Genomic DNA, 22993 nt, shown 5'->3' with positions numbered 1-22993 from the left:
CTCCTCTTCCTCCTCCTCTTCCTCCTCCTCCTCCTCTTCCTCCTCCTCCTCATTTTTCTTCTTTTCCTTCTTGTACAGAGCTAGAGATTGAATAACCAGCATTTCTTAAATGTTTATAATATATTAGGTTTTATTTAAAAATTTTTACATATATCATCATAACCTTTAATGTTTTCAGCAATGTTATGATTTTGGTATTGTTTCTTATAGATGAGGAAATTGGGGTCCAGAGAGGTAAAAAAAAATTGTTCAAACCATACTAGGAGACAAATGTCACACTATGTACATACAGTACAGCATCACATAGTACCCTATAATTATGTACAATTTTAACTGTCAATTAAAAAAATTAGTAAAAAAGCAGTGAATGACTCGGTGTGGCAGTATATATCTCCAATCCTAGCATTTGGTAGGTGGAGGCAGGAGGATCAGGAGTTTAACCAGTTTCAGCTACAGGTATATATACATAGGTATAGGCACACAAATGCAGCCACATAAGTATGTGCACACAAGCATATGTACATAAGGTATATACACACAAGTATATGTGAGAGTTGAATGAGTTAAGTTGGAAAAGCAAAGAGAACAGTGCCTGGCATAGAGTGAGTGTTTGCTAATATGGCACCTGAGACAAAACTCTTTCCCTCAAGAACTCAGTCATCAGATAGATGCAGTCCAACATGATATGGCAATAAGGGGCAGAGACACAAAGGACCAAAAGAGTTCTAAGGGGAGTGATTTAAAAAAATATTGAATTTGTTATTTTTATTTTATGTGTATGAGTATGAGTAGTATTGCCTGCATGTGTGTAAGTGCACCTGTGCTGTGCAATGCCTGCAGAGGTCAGAAGACGGTGTCACATCCCCTGGAACTGGAGTTATGAATGGTTGTTAGCTGCCATGTGGGTTCTGGGAATCGAACCTGGGTCCTCTGCAAGAAGAGTCAGTGCTCTCAACTGCTGAGCCATCTCTCCAGCCCTGGGGGAGAGAGTCTTAGAGAGATTTTTCTGTTGTTGAGTCTGATTCTTCTCAACAAGTCCAGGGCTTGCCAGCTTCTAAGGCTAGTGTTTCATCTTTGACTCTTCTAAAACTCCCAGGTAAGAAAATGTCAAACCTAATCAAACTTTCTAGGCCTTTGGACATCCCCAGAATATGCAAGAGGCAGAACTTCCATGCAGTTTTGATGGTGACCTTTATCCCTCTGCAGCTCTGAAGACCTGCCAGGAATTAAATCTTTGCACAGGACAAATGAGCTTATGTTCCTCATGGAGAGAAAAACAGACAATCTTTACTCCTCTCTGGATACAGATACACACTGTCCTGAGAGGCACCTGGAAGGCACATGAGCCTCAGTGATACCCTCTTTCTTGTTCAGTTAGGGGTGAAAAATTATCAGCAAGAAATCAATTAGCATCTTCTATGAGCAGGTTCCAAGCCTCTGGAACCAATTCTTTTACTCTCCCCTGCACACAAACAACATCTGCTTAGGGATCTTGTCCTAATTGGGTCCAACCTGTGCCATTATCATTTGTTCACCAGAGCCCCAGAGAGAATGGAGGGACAGGGCTTTGTCCCTCCTTTATCTTCAGTCCAGAGGAAGAAAGGGCCGGGGGAGTAGTGATTGGCAAAAGGGATGGGGGGGGTCAGATGTAGGAACTGCATTTATCCATCTGAGAGACTGATTTACATGCAACAAAAATAATTTTTACTTGAATACCTGTTATGCACCATATATCATTCTAAATTATGTATGTGAATTAACAGTTAATCACAACAATCCAAGTTAGGGGCGATGTGGTGGTTTGAATGAGAAATGTCCCTCATAGGCTCAAGCATTTGAACGCTTGGTCCCTAGCTGGCAGTGCTATTTGGGAGATCATGGTGCACATGAGTCTGGCTGGAGGAAGTTTGTCACTGGGGGTGGCGGGCTTTGAGAACTCATAGCCTTGCCCCACTTGTAGTTCAGTCTCTTTGCTTCACATTTGCTGCTGAAGATCTGAGCTCTCAGCTTCCTGCTCCAGCCACCAGGCCTGCCACTTGCTGCCAAATCTCCTCATCAAGATGGTTTCTTATCCCTTTGGAACCATAAAAACTTTCTTCCTTAAGTTGCTTCTGGTAATGGTGTGTTATCACAGCAACAGAAAAGTAATACAGACAGGACTATAATTAGCTCCATTTGAAAGGGAAATAGTGGCACTCAGAGATTAAGGACTTGCCCAAGGTAACAAAAAGAAGGGAAGCCAAGGTTTAGGCCCCAGCCCTCCTGTTCCCACCTCCACACTCATGGCCACTATGTTGAATAGATGGGTTCTGCCTCCACAGATTCAACCCAGCGCAGATTGAAATATTTAATACTTTTTGGCAGTGCTTAGGATGGAACCCAAGGTCTTTAAATTGTGTGTGTGTGTGTGTGTGTGTGTGTGTGTGAGATGTGTGTATGTGTATGTGAGATGTGTGTATGTGTGTATGTGGAGGTCACAGGACAACTTTCTTTCAGGAGTCAGTTCTTGTCTTCTACCATGAGATCCAGGGATTAAACTCAGGTCAGACTTGCACAACAAGTGCAAGTGGATTTTTACCCACTGAGCCATTTTGCCTGCTCAGAACCCAGTCATATGCAAGCTATGCAAACCTACTACCACTGAGCCATATCTCCAACCTTCAGATTGGAAATACTTGAAAAGAATTTTTTGTCATTTCTTTTTTTTTAACCACACATCACTGTTATTTATTTATTATTAATTTTTTGAGACAGGGTTTTCCTGTATCCCCAGAGTTCCTGTGGCCTGGAACTCTAAGTAGATCAGGCTAGCCTTGATCTCACAGAGATTGGCCTGCCTCAGCCTCCTGAGTCCTGTGATTAAAGACATGTGTCACCACTCCTGGCTCCCACATCACTTTAAAAAATATTTATTTATTTATATTTCTAAAGAAAAATAAATAATAAAAGAGGGGGCTGGAGTACTGGCTCAGTGGTTAAGAGCACTGACTGCTTTTGCAGAGGACCCAGGTTTGATTCCCAGCACCCATATGGCAGCTAACAACCAATCATAACTCCAGTTCTAGGGGAATCCAAAGCCCTCTTCTGAGCTCCATGGGCATTGCATGACACAGGTACACTTACATGCAGACAATGCACTCATACATATAAAATAATAATAAAAATATTTACATTTCTGTGTGTGTGTGTGTGTGTGTGTTTCAAATGTTTGGACAGGTGCTCTAGGAGGTCATAAGGCTCCAAGGATGAGGTGGAAGTGAACTCTTTTATAGTAAGGAAGGAGTGTGGTATGACCCATGAACACTGCAGGGGCATGGATGGGCTCTTACACCAGAGTCTGTGGTTTTGATTCCTGTTCCACTGTCTGTTGACTCTAGCACTTCAGAAGAGTTATGTACCTCTCTCTGCTCAGTTTACCCCCAACCCCCGTTGTAGGTGCAGGTACCCATGCATGCACTTATAGAAGCCAGAGATCAACTTCAGGCTTCTTCCTCTATTGCTCTCTAGCTTATTTGGGGGGGGTCTCTTACTGGATCTAGAGTCATCACTTGGTGAGACCAGATGACCATCAAGGCCCAGAGATCTGCCCGTCTTTTCCGTCCCAGTGTTGGAATTACAGGTGTGCATTGTTGTGCCTGGCATTTACCTGGGTGCTGGGGATATGAACTCAGGCCTCCTGCTTGCACAGCAGGTGCTTGCTCCACTGAGCCATCTCCCCAGATCTGCCTCAGTTTCTTCAGTGACAAGATAGGGATAATGATAGAACCCACTTTATTAGAGCTGTTACAGGAATTATATCAGCCGGATAAGGTTCTTAAAACTGTAACTCCACAGATCTTATGCTCTGTAAGGATTAACAGTTGCTCTTTCTGTGGTGCACATTTTACAGTTCCAGAAGCTGTGGACATAAAATAATATTCTATCATTTTGTTTGGAGGGTATTAATAAGAAGGTAATCAGGAATTGTATTTGTAGCAGTATCTACAAGTTGATGGGTCTCCTGGAGTTTACCTCGATGCCTCCATTACTTGTTTTACAATTAATAATTTGTGATAACAGCATCATTTCTGATATAATAATAAGTTGTAAATAAAGTAATAATAGTAACGTAACATACTTGTGATCCAGGTACCTGATTAAATGTATCATTTATGTTATCTCAATCTTCACACTAATACCTGTTTTACACACCATTGAGGTTTAAAGATTTGAAATAATTTGCTCAGTCAAGTATGTAGAAGACATATGCTTAGGTTTAAAATAATTATATGAATGAATCCTATAGTTAGGAATTTTGTAAATAAAGATTATTCCTTAATCTTTGTTACAGATAACACCTCTTCAGCTAGAGAGATTGCTTGAAGGGAAAGGGAACAGAAAAACTTAAGACTTTGCATTCTACTTTTTAGGGGGGGTGTTTTTTGTGAGACAGGGTCTCCCTGTAGCCCCAGCTGGCCTGGATCAGGTTGGCTGCCTCTGCCTCCTGAGTGCTGGGATTAAAGGTCATCGAGCCTGATGAGAATTTGCATTTTAAACGTTCACATAGCATTTGACACTTTATGAAGGGCTTTCTGGTTGCTCTAGATCTTTTTTGAAACAAGGTTATTTGTAGCTAGACAGTGACTTCATAGTATTTGTCTTTAATAATCCTCAAAAGCAGAGCTATAAGACTTCACAATTCCCATTTTAGAGATGGGAATGCAGAGGCTCACAGGGGTTAGGTGACTTGTCCACAACTACACAGCTAAGTGCAAAGTTAGAACTCAAACCTCTGTCTTCCTCATACCCTGCCTAGCAGCTGCCCCTGTTGTGCCCAGTTCACGAGACCCCAAAGACCACCAAGGAGCCGACCGATGCAAACACATAAGGGTTCTTTTATTGTTGCAAGCTTAAGCTTGGGTCCACTCTGTCACCGGCTCAGTGGATCTCAGATGTGAGACCCCCTTGCTTTGGGAGACTGAGGTTTTTATAGGCTTATTTCAGCAAGTTCAGCAAGTAGGGGAGCAGGAGGTCTCCAGCCTGGCAAGCATCTGATTGGTTGCAGCCCAGTGCCAAACCATAAACTGCTGGCTTCAGGAAATCTGAAAAGATATCTGGACTTTTAGTACTTTCCTGTCCCTGGTTAATTGACCATTGGTGGGGGAGTTGTTCTCTATCCATTCCATCCAGGGCTGGGTCAGTCCTATGGAGGTTTTATACAAGATGGAGTCACTCAGGTCTCTCACCCCCTCACTGTGGTACCTAGAGAAGTTTTGGCTCCTGGCTGTGGGATCCCGTAAGCTACCATACTTATGACACCACACTAAGTGCCATGGGGAGCTGAGGTGATGGCTCAGTGAATAAAGAACTTATTGTACAAATGTGAGAACCTGAGTCCAGATTCCCAGAACCTATGTAAAACCAGATAAAGCACTGGACATCTATAATCCCAACAGTCCTATGCAAGATGGGGAGGTGAAGACGGGAGAAACCCAGAAGCTCTTGAGTGGCTGGCCTGGTGTACTCATGGGAAACCAACAAAGACCTTGTCTTAAACTTGAGATTGTCTTTTATCTACACATATGTACTGTGACATATGCACACCTGCACTCACACAGATGAAGACACACACACACACACACAGACACACACACAGTGCCATGGGGAGTACAGAGAATATCCTGACCAGATATTCCTCATGCTTAAAGTGGGGAGAAAGAACATACATGGGGTAGTGAGCTCAGAACAGGAAGAAAGTGGCCAACTGGTGCGGTTGGAAAGGAAAGAAGTGAGATTCTGTGCACATGGAAGATTTTGTGCACACAAGATTTGGAACCCCTACCCCCCAACCAAATAGGGGAAGACATAGAGGTTGCTGCCCTGTTCAGCACCATTCCGCATCCACCTGCCACCTGAACTCTCATGCTTGGGTGCCGTCACTGCCACAAAACTTCCCCTCTTTTTCTGTTTTTCAATGTGTGTGTGTGTGTGTGTGTGTGTGTGTGTGTGTGTGTCTGTCTGTCTGTCTGTCTGTCTGTCTCTGTGTGTGTTTCATTGAGGGCTGGGGAATTGATGCCCTGAAACTCCCCTCCTCAGCGTTCTTACCACTTTAATTTGCTGAGCTGCCTAATTACCTGACTACTCCTAGACAACAAGCGGAGTAGGGATGTTGGGGCTGGTGTGTCACCTTCCTCTTCCTCCCCCAGCATTGCTATCCCCATCTCAATTCAAAAGGCCCAGTAGCCTACATCAGAGTGTAGCAGCTCCATTTCCCTCCAATATTAATAATTATGACATTAGAAGGGTGATCTGCTGCAATTCAGCCTTTCTATTTGCAGGCTGGTGGCTGCATATCAATGCCATGATTAGGCAAATGAAATCAGATTGGCACTGTTATGAAATATTTACATGGCCAGAATGCATATGCTTCAATCTCATTGTTCCCATTATTAAGCCATTTTATAATCTCATAACATTTAGACTCACACTTTGCATTTCTAATTAACTTGAGGAGTGACTTCGTTGGGAATTAATTGCAACTTGTGCATTCTTATACACACAAACTCACTGAGGGACAAACTCTGGCTGCCAGTCATGCAATTCACCCCCAACTTGGACTCTGAGCTGACTTCTCTTCTAAACCAGCCACACTGTCAGCTGGGAAAAGTGGTTAGGGACATTGGTTTTCATTAAAATTGGGCAGCGAATACATGCAGAAACAGTCTGAGTACAAGGGTCCCCTTGGAAGAGCTTGCTTCCTTCTGCACAGATTCATAAACAAGCTGTCTGATGTAGGGTAATGATTTCCAGCTTTTTGGATTTAATGGATCAATAACACTGCTAAAATAATCATAGCAGCATCAATATCTAATATACCTAAACTGCTGCCCTATTGAGCTATCAGTTGCCTTTATTTATTGATTTATTTTGGGTCTTTTTGAGGCAGGGTCTTCCTAAAGTCCCAGCTGGCCTGGAACCCACTGTGTAGACCAGGCTGACCTTGAACTCACAGAGATCTGCCTGCCTCTGCCTCCTGAGTGCTGAGATTAAAAGCGTGCGCCACCACGCCCGGGCAGTTGCCTTTATTTTTTTTTTTATTTTTTATTTTATCTATTTATTTATTTTGAGTCAGGGTCTTATGTTGCTGGCCTCAAACTGGCTATGTAGCTGAAGATGACCTTGAATTTCTGATCCTCTTGCCTCTACTTCCCAAACACTGAGGTCATAGATGAATACCACCTCACCCAGTTTTTTATTTATTTTTGAAACAGGATCTCAAATTTAGCTCAAACTAACTTGAAACATGCTATGTGGCACAGATTGACTTCAAATTTGCCTCCTCCTGCCTCAGCTTCATGAGTCCTGGGATTAAAAGCATGTACGACCACACCTGGTTTATGCTGTCTTTATTTAAAATATTTCTGTATAAAGAGTATACTATACAGTTCACATATCAGGATTAGTCAGTTAATGTTTGAATGTCTCTAATCAAAAATACATATCCTTGAGCCAGGAATGGTGGTGCACACCTTTAGTCTCAGCACTTGGGAAGCAGAGGCAGGTGGATCTCTGTGAGTTCTAGGCCAGTCTGATCTATACAGTTGAGACCAGGTCACAAAAAGCAAAACAAAACAAAACAAAAAACCCCAAACAAATAAAAGTGCATACCCTTGATGTGGCAGTTAAACACATTATGATCTTTACTTCCTATTAACAGCTGTAGTCACAGCTGGACTAGATTTGCTACCGAGACCAGGCTGGCCTCAAGCTCACAGAGATCTGCCTGCCTCTGCCTCCCGAGTGCTGGGATCAAAGGCATGCACCACCATGCCCGGCTTTTTCTTTTTGGTCTTTTTGAGAGAGGGTCTCCCTGTAGCTCCAACTAGCTGTCTAGAACTCGCTGTGTAGACCAGGCTGGCCTCAATCTCACAGAGATCTGCATACCTCTGCCTCTCTCCTGAGTGCTGGGATTAAAGACATGAGCCATCACACCCAGTTTGTAGAGTTTTTCTTAATGTGCACAATTGATGGTAGAAATTTTTTTGTAATTGATGATTTCAATTGTGTTCAAAGTACATGGATTGATTAGAAATATTGACAAGGTACTTTGTCTCATGAATGAACAGAGAATGTACTTTAAGTATGCTTAGCAGCTATATCTTTCATAACAGTGCCCTCAGCCTAACATTTTAGCTTATGTGTTCCAGGAGGCTTATGCCAGATATGTACCTGGCTCTGATGAAAAATTTTTTGAACTCACTGGGAGCGAACCTGCCTTGCCAGGTGCTTGTTGGAGCCAGTGGTTCTTTTTTAAATATTTTACTTATTATTTTTATGTGTGTGAATGCTTGTACAAATATTCGTATATCCATGTTGTGCAATGCCTGAGGAGGTCAGAAGAAGGCGTTGGATCCTCCGGAACTGGAGTTATGGATGGTTGTTAGCCACCATGTGGGTGCTGGGAATCAAACCTGGGCTCTCTGTAAGAGCAGTCAGTGCTCTTAACCACTGAGCCATCTCTTCAGCCCCAACCCAGTGATTACTAAGTAGAGAGAACACTGCACACTCACATCGCTCTTCCAGAGGATACTTGGGACTGCATCGACACATGAGGTGCTGTTGACATTTACTGGGTAGAAACCACAGAGCTGACTAAACTTCTGTTTTTTGAGACAGGGTCTCACTATGTAGCCCTAGCTAGCCTAGAACCGCTATGTAGATGAAGCTGGCCTTGAACTCACAGAGACCCACTTACCTCTGCCTCCTGAGTGCTGGAATTTGAACCCATGGGAAAACACAGAGGGCTTCAAGTTCCTGCAGTCCAAAGAACTGGCTGTATAAGGGTTTTTACATCGAATTGCAAAGGCTCATGGGTGTGGCTGAATTATCTGTCTCTTTCACTGTATTACCCAACCTGATGGTGAAATTGTGGAGAAGATAGTGAGATACTTTCCTTATCTCAGCTGGAGTTCAGAGGTTACAATTATCTGACAAGAAGAATCCAGTAATTGGGCTAATCAGGGTGTAAAGGCATTTAACCACCAAGTTTGATGATCTGAGTTTGATCACCAGGACCTAGAAGTGTGAAAGGAGAGAACCAACTCCTGAAAGTTGTACTCTGACCACCACATGTCCACCTAGTGTGCACACGTGCGCACACACACACAGTGGAATCTAGTAGTGGTACATGACTAAGATCCCTTAGGGCAATTTGAAATGATAGTATAAGTTTTTGGGTTTTTATCTTGGAAACTTTAAGTTTTGTTAATTCTAGACTTTAAAATCCCTATTTATTTATTTATTTATTTATTTATTTATTTATTTTATGTGTATGATTGTTTTGACTGATTGTATGTCACTTATCCATGACGTACAATTCCCATAGAGGCTAGAATAAGGTGTTGGATCCCTTGGAACTGGAGTTACAATTGGTTGTTAGGCACCATGTAGGTGCTGGGAACAAAACCAGCCAATGCTTTTAACCACCAAGCTATTGCTCCAGCCCCTAATTCTAGAGTTAAAACAAAACAAAACAAAACAAAAACATCATCTACTATCAACATCATTTAATAACAAAATTACAAGGTTTAATACCAAAGAAATATGGTAGACTTGAGTGTGGTAACTCACACCTCTAACTCCAGTACTGAGGGGGATAAGGTTATCGTAGTGAATTTTTGAGCAGTCTGGGCCCCAGAGTGAGACCCTGCCTTAAATACCAAAAAGGAGGGTCTGGAGAGATGGGTCAGTGGTTAAGAGCACTGGCTGTCCTTGCAGAGGGCCCAGTTTCATACCCACATGGTGGCTAACAACTTCGTGTAACTCTAGTTCCAGGGGATCTGATACCCTTGTCTATCCTTTGTCCCTGTCCCATGGGTTCAAATTCCAGCACTCAGACATTGCACATACTGGTACATTTACATACATGTAGGCAAACAAGGAAAATAAAAAGAAATATAACAAAGAATAATTTTTAGATGTATAGTTTATAATTTTTTAATGTATAGTTGTTTTTTTTTTTAAGAGCCTTAATTATGTTTTTCAACTTGTTTCAGTAGAATTTTCTCCAGATCCTTCTTACACTAGAATTTCAAGCAAATTTTGTTCTTGCTGTTTTTAAAGGACTTCTCAGATCCAGATACTGGTCTTGAAGGGGGAACTTTTTTCTAGGAGACAATTGAGAAAATCATTAGGTAGCCAGGTCACTGGGACAACATTTAGGGTCCTTCCTTCAAAGTGCTAAAAACATAAACGGTCCAAGTCTGTCAACTGACAACAACAAAAAGAGTGTTAGCATATCCACGTTTGCTTCAGGTGCCATGTGCTTTCCTGTACTACTGTCTCACTTAATGGCACCACAGCCCATTGAAGTAGCATAATTCCTATTTTACAGGAGAGAAAACAGGCTTTGGTGCTTGCCTAAGGTTATATGGCCAATAGGTATGCTTCCAGTATCTTGCGAGTGTTTGTGTGGTGTATGCACACACATGTGCATGATTCATGTGCCACTGTATACGTGTGAAGGACAGAGGAAGATATCAGCTCTATCATTTTTTACTTATTTCTTTCGTTAAGATGGGATCTGTATTTGTTCCTTTTCTGTTGCTGTGATAAAACACCATGACCAAGGCAACTTATAGAAGGAACAGTTTATTTGGCTTATGGTTCCAGAGGGATAAGAGTCCATCATGGTTTGAGAGGCGTGGCAGGAAGCAGTTGGAGTAGAAAGCTGAGGACTCACATCTTCAAGGACACACGGGAAGAAGAGAGAGCAAACTCAAAGTGGGGCAAGGCTATGAACTCTCAACGCTTGCCCCTAGTGACCTGCTTTCTCCAGCAAGATCACACTTCCTGAAGGTTCTATGACCCTCCCCAAATAGCACAACCAACTGGCCAAGTGTTCAAATACTTGGAGCCTGTGGGGGACATTTTCATTCAAACCACTACAGGGTCTCTCATTAAACTTGGAGCTAGATGGTGGCCAGCAAGCCCCAGCAAACTTCTTGTCACTGTTCTACACAGTGTTGAGGTTACAGACATTCTTATAGTCACCCTGGCTTTTTATGTGGATGTTGAGGATCCAAACTCAGGTCCCTCATGCTTGTAAAGCAAGTACTCTTATCCACTGAGCCATCTCCCCAGTCCCTCCAGTATCTTTTCTTCTTTAAAAAGTTTTGCTATGTAGCCCATGCTAGTCTGGATTTCATAGTCCTCCTGACTCTACGTCTTGAGCACTGGGATGATGGGCCTGTGCCACCATAACTGACCATTTTCTGGTATTGTGACGCAGTCATTTGAGACCTCAGATTGGAAATATGTGTCATGGTTTGCCAAAAAGTCTTTGAACATATTTCTACCCAGAGTCTGGGAGATTGCAGGACTGAGTGGGTCTAGGGATTGCTGAATACAGACATTATCAGTCAACGAATCCTTCAAAAATAATTATGTACATAGATGTTTCTAAGAAAAATATTTTTGAAAAATCTGTCACTATTAATATCAATTTATTGAAGAAACACTATTTTAACAGTAGGAAGATAGAAAAGTATATCTTTATTCATAGAAAGGTTTATATTTTTGTTTATGCAACATATATATTTTAAATAATTTATTGAGAATTTCATGCATGCATATAAGGTGTTTTGATCAAATCCATGCCCACTTCTTCCCCAGCTCCTCCCATATCCCCCATCACTTTTTTTCTGATAACTTCATGTGCTCTTTCTTCTTCTTCTTTTTTTTTAAATGGGGCTTTTTGCTACTCTAACATTCACCCGTCTGAAGAGGTAACTGTAAAATCTTTTAAGGATTAGATAAAAGCTCACAAATACTTTTGATATTTTTGGCCTTTGGAATGGAGTATTCAATATATATTTTTAAAATTTATTTTTATTTTATTGTATGAGTGTATTGCCTGCATGTAAGTAAGTGTGGCTGTGTTGTGCAATGCCCGAGGACAGAAAGGGGCATCGGATCCTCTGGAACTGGAGTTACAGACAGTTGTTAGCTGCCATGTTGGTGCTGGGAATCAAACCCAGGTCCTGTGCAAAAGCAGTCAGTGCTCTAACTGCTAAGCCATCTCTCCAGCCCCATCACTCAATATATATTTATGAAGTCCAGTCATGTACACGTGTCTTCTAAGTTCTGGTGATAAAGCAGAGAGCAAGAATGTCCAAGTCCTTGTCTTCTTGAGTCTTACACTCCAGTGTCATAAAGTTAGAATACAAGGCAGCACTTCAAGAGAAATAGTTGGGGCTGGAGAGATGGCTCAGTGGTTAAGAGCACTGACTGCTCTTGCAGAGGACCCAGGGTTGATTCCTAGCACCCACATGGTGGCTACGAATCCTAACTCCAGTTCCAGGGGAATCCAGTGCCCTCTTCTGACCTCTTTGATATTGTATGACACATGTGCATTCACATACATGCACGCAATACACTCATACACTAAAAGTAAAATATGTTACTTTAAAAAGAGAGAAATAAGTTAAAGTCTGAAGGAATGTTCTGCTGGCCACAGTGCTTTCATTTAGTTCTGCCAACCTTGTCCTGCGTCAGCTCTGATACAGAGCCCAGCTTCTAGGAGGTCTGGTCCCAGCTCATTTGTCTGCTTTCAGGGGTAGAGCACTGAAGCTGTGACAGATGGAAGGAACTAGAACAAAATGTGAGTGCATTCTGCTGTTTTCTCAGGGCTGGGGGTTGTGGCTCAGGTAAGAAATGAAGTGGTATTTATTGTGCACCATAGGGCACTTAGGCTCCAGATTCCCTTGTGTTGACTGCACCTCACTGGTAAGTTTCAAATCTTCCAAAGCAGTCCAACAGCCTTTCAGCTGTCAGTGAAGCTCATTAGCAGCCCCTAAACGAGAAGACCAGAAACCTTGTCCAAGCTTAACGGGTAGGGAATAAATGCCCAGCTAGCTGTGCTCTGTAAATCATCAGCTAGTTTTGCTTTAGGGGAAGGGAATTCTGACTGGACAGGATCTTTAAAGACATCATGTTTCTCTTTTAGCTCTTGAGTAAGGCTATGTCCACACTATGACTAGTGGCTTTCTCTTCCCCCTCCTTCCCAGGGCTGTGCAGATCTGTGTCCTCCACTGGAACACCTGACACGAATGTACCCTTCCTGCCATGCCTCTCATGGTTGAGTGGGGTACAAGTTCTGGCCTCATGACTCATTCAGTTGTCATTGAGGAGCACATTCTCATTCACCAGTGTCTCTGCCAGGAAGGGCAATTAGGTGACAATACAAAGCAGTCACTCATACCAAGATTTTTCTGGATGGGACTAAGCACCGAGATATAACTCGTTTTTTTTTTTTCTTTCAGATGGAGGTCTCACTATATAGCCCAAGTTGACCTCAAACTCTCAGTCCTCTTGCCTCAACCTCCTGAGTGTTGAAACCTGTGTGTGCTACCATGGCCAGCTTTACAAAGTAGCATTTTGAGGGAGATTTGTCTTCTATTCTTATTACTGTATTTTTATGTGACGTTTGTGGGGGAGGGGCATGAACATGCCACAGCACATGTGTGGAGGCCAGAGAAAAACTTTGTGGAGTCAGTTCTCTCCTCTCACTTTTATTTATGTTCTGGGGAGTGAACGGAGGTCCTCGGGTTTTCGCAGTAGGCACTCTTACCTTCTGAGCCATCTTGTTGCCCCTCCTTTTCTTCTTCTTTTTTTTTTTTTTAATGTTGGTAAGTTCTTTATTTCATTGCACTATGCCTGTCCATTGCTACATTGAGACTACTATCAAATCCAAAGGAACCAAAGCATACCCCTTATAAATCAATAATATAATGAGCATTCATCTCCATATAAAAGATGTAACCTGCAATGATTTGATTGTTTAATTGCAGCAAATATGATATATATATATGTATATATTCTGAAATCTTTTTTTTCTACTAATAGCATACAGATATACAGATTGACCTACAGAACTGATTTTGCCTTGAAGACCCCGAGTACTACAGAGCAACTCTTCTGGAATTACAGACGCTAGTAAGTTTAGGCACGTGCCTAGGTGAACTATTTCTTTTAAGATTCACTCTTATTTTGTAATCCTTGGGCTTCCTTTCGCTTCCTACTTCCCACATGGGGCCATGTAACAGATCAGAAAAGAGTGCTTTTCTGGTCTTATAACTTTGCATTGCAGATAAAGAATAGATGCATGTTAGTATTATTTTCCTGAAAACTGAAATCTTTTTTTTACTGAGCTTTTATAATCTCACACAACAGTTCTTAATCAAATTTAGACTCCCTACCCGATCCATGCCTCCCCCATCCCCCCACCACACCTCATGTATTCCACCACACATGCTAAGTCCTATCCAGTCAAGCATTTGCACCCAGATGTCCTTCAGTGCAAATTTGTCCACTGGAGTCTAGTCAGCCCACCTAGAGATCATAGGTAAGGCGTACTCACCCTCATTCAGTAGCAATCAGTCTCCAATAGTGCTCAGTCTAGTGCCACAGGCCACCCATTTCTCTCCTCCCCTCTGTGCCCTTGTTTAATTGGGTTGGCATGGGTCCTGTGCTTGATGCCACCATTGCCACAAGTTCACAGGTGTAAACTTCCAGTGGCCTGAAAGCCTCTGTCTCCCAGTGTTCATGAATCAGCCCTGGCTTTTACAGTCTTTCTGCCCTCCCTTTCTCAATGGTCCCTGAACTGTGGGTGGGTGAGGTTTAATATAGGAGTCCTATCCAAGGATATACACTCTGCAGTCTCTTATTCTTTAAAACTTGGCCAGTTGTAGCCCTCTGTATGTATTGAAATCTGTTATATAAGGAAGCTTTACTTGTGAGAGTTGAGGGCTCTATTAATTTTCTCTCTACCCCTTGTTCTGCTATGTTCCATGAGCCTTAGTTGTAGAGATTCAACTGTAGATGTGTCACCTAGTACTGGGCATCTCTCAGATGTATATTCTCTGTGTCTGAGCAGTTGTGGAATTCTGCAGTAGCCTCCATCTGTTGCAAAAAGGAGCTTCTTTGATGAGTGGTGTATGGTATGCTTGTCTGTAAATATAAAGATCTATTTAGCATATAGTAAGAAATTTCATTTGTCTAGAGATTTGAAAGAGACAGAGTTTTTTCTAGGATTTATGTCCTCTCCTGCCATGTGTATTTGAGTTTACAGTGCCATCCATGAGTTCAGTCCCATTGAGAAGGCTTTAAATCCAATTAGATAGCTGTTGATTTCCCCCTAGATAACAGATAACAGTGCCACTACTGCACCAATAGAGGTTAGGGTTAAAAATAAATTGGTGTTTCCTGATCTCATAATGACTGTAAATGAAATGGAGAATTCTGGGAAATGTGACTGGAAGGAGTGGAGCTTCCTTGGAATTCATATTTTGCTATGGGTAGTCTTCATTCACAGTCAAAATACAGTCTTTTATATAATTTTTATGCTTCTCAATATGTGTGCCATGCAAGACTGGCTTAGTTTCTGCTGTCAATAAATGCTGAATTAGTTAGCTAATCAGTGAACAAATACAATATGAACTTCTATCCAGTGTTATTCAGACCATACTTGGAATATTATGTTCAGTTCAAGGGAGGCACTTTTTTTTTTTTTGTCTTTTTGAGACAGGGTCTCCCTGTAGCCCCAGCTGTCCTGGAACTCACTATGTAGACCAGGCTGGCCTTGAACTCACAGAGATCTGCCTGTCTCTGCCTCCCGAGTGCTAGGATTAAAGGCATGTGCCACCACACCCAGCGGGAGGCACTATTTTAAAGTTCATAGATCCATAATGGACTAAAAAAACAGGGGTTAGGGCTGGAGAGATGGCTCAGCGGTTAAGAACACTGGTTGTTCTTGCAGGAGACCCGGGTTCGAATCCCAGCACGCCACATGGCTGCTAACAACTGTCTGTAACTCCAGTCCCAGTGGATTTGACAGCCTCTTCTGACCTCCGCAGGCATTGCACAACACGGGTGTACTTACCTACATGCAGGTAATAACACATACACATAAAATAAAAATGAATAAGTAAATTTTAAAAAAAGATTAAAAAAAAGCAGGGGTTATGAGTAATATTGTGGGATTTGAGGATATGTATTTTGAGAAAAAGAATAGAGATATTTTAGCTTTTGTTTTTGAGACAGGGTCTTGCTATGTAGCCCAGGCTGACTTCAAACTTCCTTATCCTCCTGCATTACCGTCCCAGTGCTGGGGTTACAAGTGTATGGCACCATGCCCTGACTTGGGCTGTTGGCTTTTGTTTTAGTATTGGTAGAGGTTCTCTGTGATGACTGCGGCATTTTTTTCTAGATAATGACAGAGGTCAGAATAGGGATCACTGGTATACGTTGTGTAGAACTAAACTGAGGCTTCATATGAGAAAGACATTCAACTGTCTTGGGTGTTTTGGAGGAGTGGAGATTGGAAGAGATGCCTTTTAAGGCCCCTTTCTGCTATTGGATTACATGTAGGGGGTTTGGTGAACTCTGTGTATGTGCATGCATGTGTGTACCCACACATGTATGTATAGCATGTGGATCTCCTCCTGTATCCAGGCAGATTTTTAATTTTTTTTTTGTCTTTTTGAGACAGGGTCTCCCTGTAGCCCCAGCTGTCCTGAAACTCACTATGTAGACCAGGCTGGCCTTGAACTCACAGAGATCCACTTGCCTCTGCCTCCTGAGTGCTGGCTGAGATTAAAGGCATGTGCCACCACGCCCAGCCTGTATGTGTTTTTTAGTAGGAAGAACATAGATGAGGCTATCCTCTGTAAGCACATTATTTGAAGGAATGAGAACATGGCCCATGTGTAGACAGACATGTCAAGACACATGCTCAGATAGTGTTTCTGATCCCATTAAGCACTTTTCCCAAACCAGGCACTACAGTGATTACTTTCTCTGAATTGCCTCATTTAGAGATCCCAACCCTTGACAAGGACAAAGCCATTTATTTATGTCACCATTTGACAGAGGAGACTGAGGTTCTGAGAGGGTACAGAGTTTTGGAGAACTGGGGTGTACATCTCAGTGTGTCTGACCACCAGTCTCATAAACTAGGATGTACCACTTGTATTTAAGCATAGACAGTCCCAAGACCGCACACATGTTACAGAGACCGGTGTCAAAGGGCAGAACCGCATCAATACCTGCTGCTACCCTTCAAAAAAACTACTCATCTGGGCTGGGGAGAGGCTCAGTGGGAAAAAAGCGCTCACTAGGAAAGTTTGAGGACCTGAGTTAAAATCCCCAGAACTCACATAAAGGCCTGCTGCACAGCAGGAGGGTCTGCAATCCTAGTGCTTTTTAAAGGGAGATGGAACATAGAGATTGGAGAAGCTTCCTGGAGCTTGAAGGCCAGCTAGCCAGCCTGGTATATGCCACAGAAAAAACAACACACAGACCCTATTTCAAACAAGGTGGAAGGGTGAGAATCAACACCTGAAGTTGTCCTCTGACCTCCACATGCACACCCCGTTCACACACACACACACACACACACACACACACACACACTCACAACTACTCTGCAGATTATGAGACTGAAGCTTGGAGAACTTAACTTCTCTGAGCCAGTACCCAACCCCCTGCCCCCCACACACACACACACACACACACACACACACACACACACACACTTGCCTCAACTCCAAGGGGCCCAGGTCATAAGGTGATATTGGGCCAGAGGTTTACCTGGGGTTTCCTGCCCAGGGCTCCTCAAGCAATATAAACAATCCTGGATTGGTTAGTGGATTCAGCAAATGAAGCTGCCTTTGGCTTACTTGAGTGTGTTTTGTGTCTATAGGTGCATGTAAGCCTGCAGGGTTTGGGGATTTGTTTTCCTAATGGCTGGTGTGGCAAGTGGAGGAGCTGGACTCCTTCCAGCAGGTAGAAACCTTCAGATGAATGGGAGTGGCTAAGTGACAGCGCGATGCTTTCCATAATTTGTCTCAAACAATCACTTAATGGGCACAGGAAATTTCTGCAAAATGGGTGAATAGCTGCAGTCCATTTTCCCAGGCCCTCGCGAAGTAAAGCCCACCGGCTTTTAAGATACAGGCAGCAAATAAATAAATAAATAAAAGGGGAGGGTCTTTATCCTCAAACACCAAATCTGTGCAGCAGTAAAGTGCAGGCTCTGACAGGAATTTCAATTATTTAATCAAAAAGAAAATGAAAAAGGTCTTAAGTGTTGTGATTCGAAGACAGCCTTTTCATAGACCAATCTAGCAAGCGCTCACATCGAATATGAAGCAAAATGGGAAGGAAATTAAGGCAGCTCCGGCTTAAATCATGTGATTGCAAATAGTAAATTAGTTTCTCGATGTTTTCATTCAAGTGTTTAAGTGGGAGGTTTTATTCCTAATGTAGTGACATAGAAGAGAACCCTCTGCAGACTCCAGCTCGGGGGTCCTGGCAACAGCGATGCATTTGCCCTGGGGAGGGAGAGGGAGGAAGGCTAGCGAAGATGGAGAGAACCGAGGAACTAGCGGCCGCCACGTTAAGGAGCTTTTGTTTGGAATTGCTACCAAAGTAGCTTTCACAGCTAACTCATTAATCGAGCAGATGAGCAACGTCTGTTGAAAATGTACTAAGCGAAATGCATTTAATTTGGAAGGGAAATCAGGGGCTGCATTAGTCAGAGCATATAAATGGCCGCATCAGCCATTCGGGTGTTGTTTTGTTTGATGTGAACTCGCTGAATTTGTACTTAAAGGTTAAAGGAAGCGGGCCATCGCAGAGCTGGAGAGCTGACGCCCTCCGCTAAGACTCCTGGGGTGACTTCGTTGGGGTAGAACCGCAGCCCTGCTGCTGGGAGGCGAGCGGAGGTCACCGCAGTCTCTAGGGAACATACTAATTGGGTTGGACTGAGTTGACCTCCGATTGGTGCAACAAGTAGCCAAGGTCATTTCTTTGCAAATGAGCATCCCTTTGTGTTTGTAATTAGCTTTGATTATTCGTCTAGGAGCTTAAAGCCGTGCACAGCGGGGAGGTCAGGCTCTGGATTCACGTTACTCCAATCACCGATGGACTTTTAATATCAAATTAGGCAATACAGCCGGGCATCTCTGAGAAGTCGCTTTGCCGGGGCCCTTTCTACAGCCCACAGGGGAGGCAAGCGTGTTTTAAAATGGATAACTGTCTTGACTCTTCTATAGTGACCGCCCCCCTCCACCAGGTTGAATAACGCGCAGTTCAGCTCATTCATCCCCCGCCCATCTCCTCTAGGAAAAATTCCTTGCCCCCACCTCCAGCCAAGAATTTTTTTTTTTTTTTAAATCAAGACTCCTAGAAGGTGTTGTTGGGTACCACGTGCTAAATATACACACACCAATTTAACAATCTGTTTCTCAATCTCTGTCCATGTTACCCCCTTCCATTTACTTTCCCTCCTTCCCTCTTCCCCCTCCCACACTGCTGTGGATTGAACCCAGGGTCTCATTCAAGCTAGGTATGAGCCATACCACCTCTACTTCTGTGGCATGTCCCAGGCCCACATCTGTTTTGAAAAGGACTCTTCTTTCCTATATAACTGCCCATGCTGTTATCACATCCAATAAAACTGATGATTCCTTAGTATCATTTAGGACCTCATCTATAGTCAAATTTCCCTGTCTTCAGAAGCATCTTTTGTGTCTGGTTTGAAGTAGGGTCCTGGTTAAAGACCACAGGTGTCTTTGATTTTGATCTCTTTTATTGCTAAAATTTGTTTTATTTAATTTTATGTGTGAGTGTTTTGCTTGCATGTAAGTGCACCACATGCATGCAATGCCTGCAGAGGCCACAAGAGGGCGTGGGATCCCCTGGAACTGGAGCTACTGATGGTTTTTGGTTGTCATGTAGGTGCTGGGAACTGAACCTAGGTCCTCTGCCAGAGCAGCGAACGCTCTTAACCACTGAGCTGCCATCTCTTCAGTCCTGTGATTTTCTCTCCTCTCTCTCTCTGCAAAAATTCATATTATATTTATTTTGTCTGAGTATGTCTGTGGGTACATGTGTACCTCCATGTGCATATAGAAGTCATTGGACAATGTAGGAGTTGGTTCTCTCTCTGGGATGGAACTGAGATCTTCAGGCTTGGCAGCATGCTCCTTTACCCACTGAGTTATCTCGCTAGCCTGGACTTTATCTCCTAAGTCTCTAGTCCTTACCTTACGTTTTCTTCATTCCTGGATGGACCTCCTGAATCTGACAGGCCACTTCCATACAGTGTAGTTTAGCTTGCTCTTCTGTTCCTTTCATGTCCTATGACTTGAATTTAGGTCTAAATCTGGTTGAATTCAGATTAAGTATTTTGGTGCAAATACTTTGCTTTAGCTTTAAGACAAGGTCTTCTGGTTTCTGAGGACTATGTAATCCAGTCAGTCTCCCTCCTGCTGTGATGACAGATGGGTACTACCACACCTGGCTTTGGTCCAAATACTTTATAAGTGCATAAGTTATCATTCTAACAGAGCACACAGAGCCTGGTTGCCCCACCGTTAGGGATGATCTTTGGCTTAAACTGCTACAGATTTAAAGAGGAAGTTAGAGTCTCTATTTGAGAAACAGTAAGTGATCTGTTGAGTAATATTTTAGCAGCATACAAAATCCAGCTTTCCCCATTTTACAGGCCAAATCAAAAGAGGCCTGAGGATCTTGTGTTAGTTTTCTATTTTTTGCAGCACCTAGGGGCACAAGCTCTGTAGTAACAGTAAGTTTTGGTCGAAGGGTGGATGAGTAAGTGAATGCTTAGAATTTCAAAAGACCAAATTTTTAAAAATTCAAATGATGAAAAATTTTGCAATTGTGCTTGTGACTGACATATCTGTGATAGGGTCCCCAACCTTTGGGAGTCATGGAATGCTAACATTTCACTGGATGCAGAAACTCAGTTTTCTTGGTTCAGTTTTGTCACTAATTTGCTGTGTGACTTTGGACAGATTGAATCACTTACCTCCTCTAGAATCTATTTGTACAAACAAAGAATACCAAAAGGAGAAATCTAAGTTTTTTCCAGTGTTGACATTCTAGGATTCTTAAATACATGCACATATAGGCACACACACACACACACACACACTCATATGCTTTCTCACACACATATACACACACCACATAGTTAGAGCCTGCAGATCTTAAATCCCCTTGAATCTTTTTTTTCCTATGTACTATAGGTGGGTGATATTTAAATGCTTAAAGGTTGTCATAGTAACCACCCTCCCCACATCTTATATCTGTTAACCAGTTAGTCCATCTCTATCACTAAAATCCATTGCAACCTGGGATTCAGGCCTCTGTCCTATCTAATATTGAACTGGAAAGGTGAGCAGGGACTGATCAGTCTCTGCTCCATCTTATAAACGATGGAAAATATGCATTATCTTTCCCAAGCAAACTAATATCTTCCTGGCTGCCGTTCCACTTACACATTTACCTACTCACCTACTAACTCAGTCAGTTAACCTATGTTCACTGAGTTTATACCATCTGTAGACATTGTCCTCGATGCTTGGGATGAAATTGGTTTTCCTTACATGGAGTTTCCAGGGTAGAGAGGGAGACAAAGAGGCAGTCGTAATGCTATGAAAATCACATGCCATCCATAGTGTGTGGCAGCACAGAAGGGGACCTAACTGGTAAAGTAGCATCAAGGAAAACTTCTAAGATGAAATGACTATAGAGGGGGGAGTGCGGTGTTAGCTGGGAACTCTAGAGGTAGAACACGAGTCGGCTAGAACAACAAACATTTCTGGCAGAGGTGTTTGAGTGGATATGAACACTCAAAGATGAGCGAGAATGAGGTGTTTTAGAGTTTAGAGCACTGTGAAATTACCAAAGGTTCTGTTATTATTGCTTTTATTATTAAATATATACAACAAACTAACAAAGCATTTTCAGCATGAACTGACATAATTAGATTTATATTTTCAAATCATCTTTCTGGCCAGTGAAGAAAGAATTGGAGAGAGACAAGAAAAAAAAAGGAAAGAAGAAGAAAAAGGAGCACAGAGGCTATCAGTTCAAAAGCAGAGACTGTGGTGCATTTATATCTAAGCAAGTACTTCCATAGCTGATGTCCATAAAAGTGAAATCAATTATTTTTGCATGAATTACATTTGTGGATTTTTCCAATTTATTCTTTTAATTCCTCATGCAGAGAGAACTGAAATACATTTTTTTCTTTTCTTCGTTTAAAAATATTTATTTTATTTTATTCGTGTATGCATCTGTGTATATATGTGCATGTTTATGTGCAGGTGCCCATGGAGGCTTGGGGACGGGGTGGGGGGAAGTCTGTTTCCTCGAAGCTGGAACCACAGGTGTTTGTGAGCTGCCTGATGTGGGTGCTGGGATCTGAACTCTTGTCCTTTGAAAGAGCAGTAAGCACTCTTAACTGCTGAGCAATCTCTCCAGTCAGATTATTTTTCATGGTCACAGATCCACTCAAATAATCTTCATTGTCCCAAACAACACCCCTTTGTCCTCATAGTTAAGAACCACATCTCAATATGTTTGAAAGTACTGGCCAAACTTCCAAACACTACTGGAGATGCCTGCTGTGCTTATGCTGATCTCAGTATCCTGCAAGCATGTTCTGCTCCATCCTATCTGGGAGCACCAGTATATGCCACTCACCTGAGCAGGAACCAGCCCCATTCCATCCTTCCAGATCCTTCCATTCCTTGAGGGACCAGTTCCACTCCACATGCTTATACTTCACACATAATTTAAATAAAATTTCAAGCCACAAAGCAAGAAAAATGGTTTACTTATAAATAAAATGGTGATTCTGTGGAAAGTTCCCAGTCTCTGGACCTGTATAGGCTTAAATCTGAATCCTCTTCTGCCACTTCCTAGCTGTGAGGCCTTTTAAGGACCCTCTCTCTGAGCTTCAGTTTCTTGAAATGTGAAATGAAATTACTCATGTTTACTTTGCAGTTTGGATTAGAGAGAAAATATGAAATCACCCAATGCAATGTTTACATAAAAATTGAGTGGTGGGAGTGATTGTCCTTAGTACTCACTACCATTATCTTGCTGAATAGTTTTCAAAACTTTTTGCATATCTACACCA

The sequence above is a fragment of the Nannospalax galili genome, unplaced genomic scaffold (genome assembly GCF_000622305.1).
Source record: "Nannospalax galili isolate Female #2095 unplaced genomic scaffold, S.galili_v1.0 scaffold229, whole genome shotgun sequence".
Lineage (NCBI taxonomy): Eukaryota > Metazoa > Chordata > Mammalia > Rodentia > Spalacidae > Nannospalax > Nannospalax galili.
The sequence above is the reverse complement of the archived record's forward strand: the minus strand, read 5'-3'. Positions refer to the sequence as shown.